Genomic DNA, 7,279 nt, shown 5'->3' on the forward strand with positions numbered 1-7,279 from the left:
GAGACTCACTCTTAAATTTTATAGCAAACGAAAGTTGAAATAAAATAGACCGGGTCAAGTTTCGAACCCAAAAGAAAAAAAAAAGAGATAAACACACACATATAACATTAATTAATATATATATATATATATATATATATATATATATATATATATATATATATATATATATATATATATATATATATATATATATATATTAATATAAGATGATAATCATCACCGATTTTCACCTCTCTCCTCACCGTAACATTCTGTCCAAGCTTCAAACCATCATTTCCTTCTCTTTGACCGCCGATTGTAGCCGTCCCGGTGACCGAAAAATTAAAGTAAATGTATGATCAGAAAGCTCTCGATGAAAGATACGTTTTGGTACCCATATTGAAGTGTTTCTAAACACTTTTCGAAAACCCGTCGAAAAACGCCATCAGTTTCACCGCTGAAATCGCCGTCTTCCGCCGCTCAAAACTAAAAATTGATTGATGGGTTTTGTTCCTTGTGTTGTAAGCTTTCTTTTGATACCACTTTTGCAAATTTTCGAGAATGACCCGTCGGCTCAGTTTTCTGCATGATTCCAGTCATCTTCTCCGCCGAGTTTGCCGCCTGTTGCCGGTTAGCTTCAGGTTAGGCTCGATTTCCAGTTACTGTTGTTGGGATTACTAGCTGTCTCGGTGCGAATTGTTGTCTATGTGAATTTAATTCAATTTCGACTCCAATATTGTATCATTATTAATTAATTATTGGGTTCTTGTTGTACGTTTCGGAATTGTGCGAGTTGGAGGTATAATCTGGTGAACTTATAATTTATCGCAGTGTTTGAATATTAGTTTAGTGTCATTTAAATCTAAAAAGAATATTTTGCTACGATAAAATAGAAAGGATTGATTTTAGGTATTTTAGTCGAATATTGGAATTTTAGGAATTTAAAATGCCTAAATTGTTGAAATTAGATTTTAAGTGAATTTAAATTGATGCGATCCTGGCAAAATGGATGAGCAGGGTCGGGTGCTCCACCGGATCGAATCAATAATTTATAATGTTGTTCAGGAAAATGAGCAAAGTAGATGAACTTGTGAGCTATAGCTTCCACTATGACCTGCAGACAAGGAGAGGAACTCGTGAATGGGCGCCGGAGGGGTGTCCGGCGTGACAACTCCGATGCTTAAGTCAGCAGGGTACTCAAGCAATAAAACCAATGTAGCCAAGTGATGGCTGTGATATTGGTGTGATGAATCTAATGTAAAGAGAGAACCCGGTATTTATAGTATGAGGAGTAATGATGACCTCGTTCTCCGTGCTACCTACTAATTATAGTAGGATGGCTGAGCACACCCTATATTCTGACATGTCAACTCATCGGCACGGTGTCATAGATGGGACAGTCGCCCACATCCTATTCTGGTACTATACTCGAGTGCGGTGCTCATATCGAGGTGGCCGGGTAGAATGCCTCCCTGGAGATTTATACAAGAGCCCGGGCCTATGACTGCCCGGAGAGTAGAGCATGGGCTTGCACCTGCCCGGCTCCAGAAGAATCCACCTGCAGACTTACTCGGATTTGGGAATCCATTTGATATTCCGGGTCATCCATTACTCGAGCTCTTACGAGGGTATCATCATAAATGTTTCTGGAATTTTTATTTGATAATAAGACCATTTAAATTAATATTCAGGTGATTTCTCTGAGTTGGCATTTCCAGGACTTTCTTGAGGATTTAAGTTACTGGTAAATTAGTTGAGGTACGTAGAGATCAGCTATTTTTCACGATGTCTGACAGAGGCATCTGATGATCATGTGTATGATTTATTTGCTATTTGTTGATTTATGTGATATAATATGCTGACTCGCATATTATCAGTTGGTAATTGATGTGTAAAATAAAATAAAATATTTCTTTTGTTCACACACATTTTATTTTAGTTAGACACATCAATACCACTGAACATATCATATTGAGCCTATCTGTTATTGAGATCCAGTTATATTTCCGTTGAGATCCGTTATATATATGATATGATATGGTGTTCTGGAGATGTTTGGCTACCTTGATTCGGTCCGTCTTAGGTAGTTGCTGGCTTCGAGGCTGGGCCATATCCCAGGCACGGTCCGCTGAGTCGTGGACCAGCTCGAGCATATATGTATGATTGTTGATATCGATCATTTGATTCCTGATATCCTGATATCTTGCACCTATTCATACATTGCATTCATGCATGGCATCATTGCATTTCTATGTCATATATTGTGGTTTCTTGATGTCTCGTACTGGGGTTACTGACCCTCGAGAGGGGGGTGTCGTGTCTTTTGTTTGTGGACATGACAGGTGGTACAGGTGGTGTAATAGCCCAACCTTTTATTATGTTAATCCTTATGGTTTATTATTATTATTATAATCATGTTTTATACTTTACTGGTTGAGATTATGTTGAATGGTTACTGGTTATGGATATGTTTATTGGAATGGTTATTACATGGTTATTGTTTTGGTATTATGTTCATAGTTGGTGATGATTATAGAAATGAATGGGTAGAATAGAAAGTTGTTCTTGAGTCAAATAGGAAATGAAAGTGCAGAAACGGTATGACAAATGTAGCAGTAGTTGTGGTTTTTAGTATAATGTTTTGTATATTGATCCAATTGATGTGAGGCCACTTCCATTAGAAAGATAAGATATAAGGCTATAACTTTCATGTTTTAAGTTTTGTTCAAATCTTTAGGGAAGACGAGCCAAAAGTGGCCCAAAGTGTGTCGTGTGTTTCGTTGTTCCTGCACTGACACATGTTGGGAGAATGAGCATAAATTTTTACTCAGACCTTCAAATGATAGGAGGAAATTGGAGATGCAAGAAAACACATAGGGCTACAACTTTCATGTTGACCACTTTTGCTAATTCGGAAAATAGAAATGAGTTTTTCGGCAAATGTGGCGCGCATATGCGCCAGAACTCGCGCCTGTATAAAAAATAAAAACACGTTTTTAAGCTCTAAAAAGTTTATATATTGCATTGGATAGGGTTTATTCTTATTTTCAATTTCCTTTCCCTTCTCCTTGATCGATCAAACCCTTCCTCCCTCAAGTTTTCTTCCCTTCAATTCTTCACTCCAAATTTAAGGATTATAGTATATTTATTAGTTGCTCCTACCTATATCTTCAAACTTCAAGGTAAGAACTTACTATTCTTGGAGTTTATAAGGGTTTGGAGTATTGAGGGTTAAGTTGGGTTCATGATTCATTGGATTATTGGAGATGATTTATGATTATGATTGTGATTGTGATTATTGTTGTAGGATTCATTCAAGATCATCATAGTCATCATAGTGATTGTGGGTAGTAAGTAGAAACTTCTCCTTGTGCTCACATGATGAATATATGTATATAAGCCATGTTTATTGATAATTAGCTCCTTTCATTGGTATATAGTTGATTTATATATTGTTATATGTTCATTGTTCAAGTATTTTCATTGGATTCACTAAGCAAGGAGATAATAAACCATTGTGTCCATCAAGTGTTTGGTGAAATGCCTCAATGAAGTTTCATATGATTAAAGCCAAGGAATGATAGTAATTCATGCATGTCATTGGCCAATCACATGATTACGAAGTATCTCTCACAGTTTTGATATTTATATCAAAGAGATACTTGCCACATGTCACAAGTCACAGAACTGTCATTTCCTTCCTTTAATTCATGATATGATACCATTTACATTGATTTGATATTTATGATTCATTCTTTATTGCCATTGCCATAGCCATGTTTTAAGCCAAAGCTATGTATATGTAATTGTTATGTACAATTTCTTACTTACTGAGTTTTATTCTCATTCCAGTTAATGTCATGTGATGCAGGTGATAAAAAGGACTGAAATGGATTGTTCGAGGTGGGAGAAGTCATATAAGATGACAGGGAAAAGACTTTTGGTTTTGTCATTTTGAATTGTGGTGGAGTGAACATATGTAAACTTTTAAAATGTTATGTAGGTTAGCAAATAAATGAATGGAAAGGTTCGTGTTGGCTTGTAGTTATGTGTTGGATGATATTTTTTGAACGATCATATATATTAGTATGAATTATGTTTATGATGTAAATGATATATTGTTCTTTCCCTTTTAAATTCTAAGGCTTCCGTGTATGTTAATTAGTTAATTTAAATGTCATGGGAGTGGGGTTGTTTCAGGTGGTTCGACCTCAGGCGCTCGAGAGGAAGCCTCAGGAAGTACCAAAGCTCCTTGAGAGTGGGCTCAGTTGTATTTAGGTATTGTGTGGTATTTCTGTCTCCCAGATATTATATGTAGTGACCCGTTCCAGAATCACCTACTAATCAAGATTTAAGCATGCAATTAACTTAATTAATTACAATCAGAGATAATGGCGGAAAAGGTCAACAAACGATAGTTATACAACCCAATCGAAATCCAGAACAACTCAAACTAAAAATGAAAATATGCGGTACAACCATATCGAAACAAAACAGTATTGAAGAACTAAAACAACCGGCTACTCAACGTCCTCCTCATCCTCCTCCTGAGCCATCCAACCTGAGGCCTGCCCCGTGGGAATGGGGTGTCCAAGATAAAGAAAAACGAGGACGTGAGCGATAAGAACGCCCAGTACAAAAGCATGAGTATACAAGCCTATATGAAATGCACATGCTATGATATGATACCAGGGTAGTCAAGAAACAGGAGTCACAAAAGATCTCAATATGCTCAGTCTAGAGGCGCCAAGTGGATAGTGCCGCGCGGTGCTCCTCTGGGTCACTGCATCCACTACAAGATCAGACGTGGACCTAAAATGTCCCGGATCACCGAAGCCCTCCGGACCCGTCGGCCACTGTGTACTCTCGGTGTCCATGCGTCCACAAGACAGGGCTGAGCGGCCCCACAAGATATAGCTTATCTCGAAAGAGATACAGCTCAACAATAAAGGCTATCTCGAAAGAGATACGGCTCAAGATGAGATGCAACATACAGCAATAAGCGTGACATAATATCATGCATCATATGACATATATCAATGCAGCAAATAATCATGCAACACATATAAGAATGTATACTCAACCAGGATATCTCGGATAGTACTTTCGTACCTCTAGTAAAGCAATCCTAGTCCACAGGAAATCCTATCAATCGGGTCTAGTCCGTCGTCAGCCCTCTGAAGACGATACTGAGCTCCCTGACTGCCTTTCTCGGACCATCGGCTATGCCCGGCTGCTCTGTCCGGGCTGTTCTGTCCTTCCCGGGTTGCTCTTCTCTTCCCGGGCTGCTCTACCCTTTCTGGCTGCTCTACCCTTCCCGGGCTGCTCTTCCCTTCCCGGGCTGATCTTCCCTTCCCGGGCTGCTCTTCCCTTCCCTGGCTGATCTTCCCTTCCCGGGCGGTTCTTCCCTTCCCGGGCTGCTCTTCCCTTCCTGGGCTGATCTTCCCTTCCCGGGCTGATCTTCCCTTCCTGGGCTGCTCTTCCCTTTCTGGGCTGCTCTTCCCTTCCCGGGCTGATCTTCCCTTCCCGGGCTGCTCTTCCCTTTCTGGGCGGCTCTAGAGAGTTAAAACTTGCATTTAAAAACACAGTACCCCCTCCACAATGAGAAATCCCATGGCCTATTTATAGACCTCAGCTCGAAACTTACCTGCATGAATGTGTCAACCAAATCCCATGCATCCGGACATCTGTCGCTAGGCAGCATGCACAAAGACACCTCACCTTACATGCATGAACGTGTCCAACAATTACCATGCACTTGACACCTGCCCGGCAGGCGTGTCAACCAAATACTAAAACTCAATCGACACCTCGGCTACACCTCGGCTTACTCACACGAACTCTAAAGCCAAAATACACATGATTTACTTAATTAAAGATACTTAATCATGTTTATTTAAATAAATAGGATTCGGGCTGCTACATTCTCCCCCACTAAAAAAAAGATTTCGTCCTCGAAATCAGACTAGAAGAAGAACGAAACGAAATCACAGCATCGATAAACAGCTCAAATACTGTTGAATACAACCGATGTTTGGTTTACAACGGAAAAACACACATACATCCATAGTACAACTACAGTACAACTCAAAAGAGCTCTGGATGCTCTGAACGCATACGGCTCTCTAACTCCCAAGTGGCTTCTTCAGTGCCTCTGCGCTGCCACTGAATTAAGACAAGAGGAATGATCTTATTCCGTAACACCTTGTCTTTGCGATCAAGAATCCGAACTGGTCGTTCCACGTAAGACAAATCTGAATCAAGTTGAACTTCAGAGGGATGTAAGATGTGAGACTCATCTGCTACATATCGTCTCAACAAAGATACGTGGAACACATCATGAATACTTGATAGGTACGGAGGCAATGCAAGTCTGTAAGCCAAATCTCCCACGCTTTCCAATATCTCAAAGGGACCAATAAATCTTGGAGATAGCTTACCCTTGAGACCAAATCTCAAAATCCTGCGAAAAGGCGAAACTCGGAGAAACACTTTCTCACCTGGCTGAAATTGAAGAGGTCGACGCTTGGTGTTCGCATAACTAGCCTGTCGATCCTGAGCAGTCTTAATCCGCTTCTTGATTATTGCAACCTTATCAATAGCCTGCTGGACTAACTCTGGTCCCTCAACATGTCGTTCCCCAACTTCGTCCCAGAATAATGGAGTACGACTACGTCGCCCATACAACGCCTCAAATGGTGCCATACCAATACTACGATGATAGCTGTTGTTGTATGCGAACTCAATCAAAGGCAACTGCTCTTGCCAAGCGGGTCCCAAATCCATAACACAAGATCGCAACATATCCTCAAGTGTACGGATAGTCCTCTCTGGCTGACCGTCGGTCTCTGGATGATATGCCGTACTCAAACTTAGTGAAGTACCCAATGCTGACTGGAAACTACCCCAAAATCGTGAGGTAAAACGAGGATCTCTGTCACTAACAATACTGACTGGCACTCCATGCAAACGTAAAATCTCTTGAATATACAATCGAGCCATACGATCGAAAGTGAAATCACGGTTATATGGCAGAAAATGAGCAGACTTGGTGAGTCGATCCACCACTACCCAAATAGCATCACTGTTCCTCGAAGACAATGGCAAGTGAGTAATGAAGTCCATCGCGATATGCTCCCACATCCATTCAGGAATAGGTAAGTTCAACAATAATCCTCCCGGTCGACGGTGCTCTGCCTTAACCTGCTGACAAACTAGACACTTGGAGACAAACTGATAAATGCTGCGCTTCATCCCTTTCCACCAAAATCGTGTCCTCAAATCTTTATACATCTTG

The 7,279-nt window shown here is 40.4% G+C and overlaps 1 long non-coding RNA gene across 1 annotated transcript; it reads left to right on the top strand.

The window, feature by feature from the left end:
* The first annotated feature begins 239 nt into the window (after window positions 1–239).
* Window positions 240–4,111, top strand: LOC140819860 (uncharacterized). Its single transcript, XR_012115301.1, has 2 exons — window positions 240–623; window positions 3,854–4,111. It is a non-coding gene; the product is annotated as an uncharacterized lncRNA (long non-coding RNA).
* Window positions 4,112–7,279: the final 3,168 nt, after the last annotated feature.

Source organism: Primulina eburnea, chromosome 18 (genome assembly GCF_022965805.1).
Source record: "Primulina eburnea isolate SZY01 chromosome 18, ASM2296580v1, whole genome shotgun sequence".
In the NCBI taxonomy this organism is placed as follows: domain Eukaryota; kingdom Viridiplantae; phylum Streptophyta; class Magnoliopsida; order Lamiales; family Gesneriaceae; genus Primulina; species Primulina eburnea.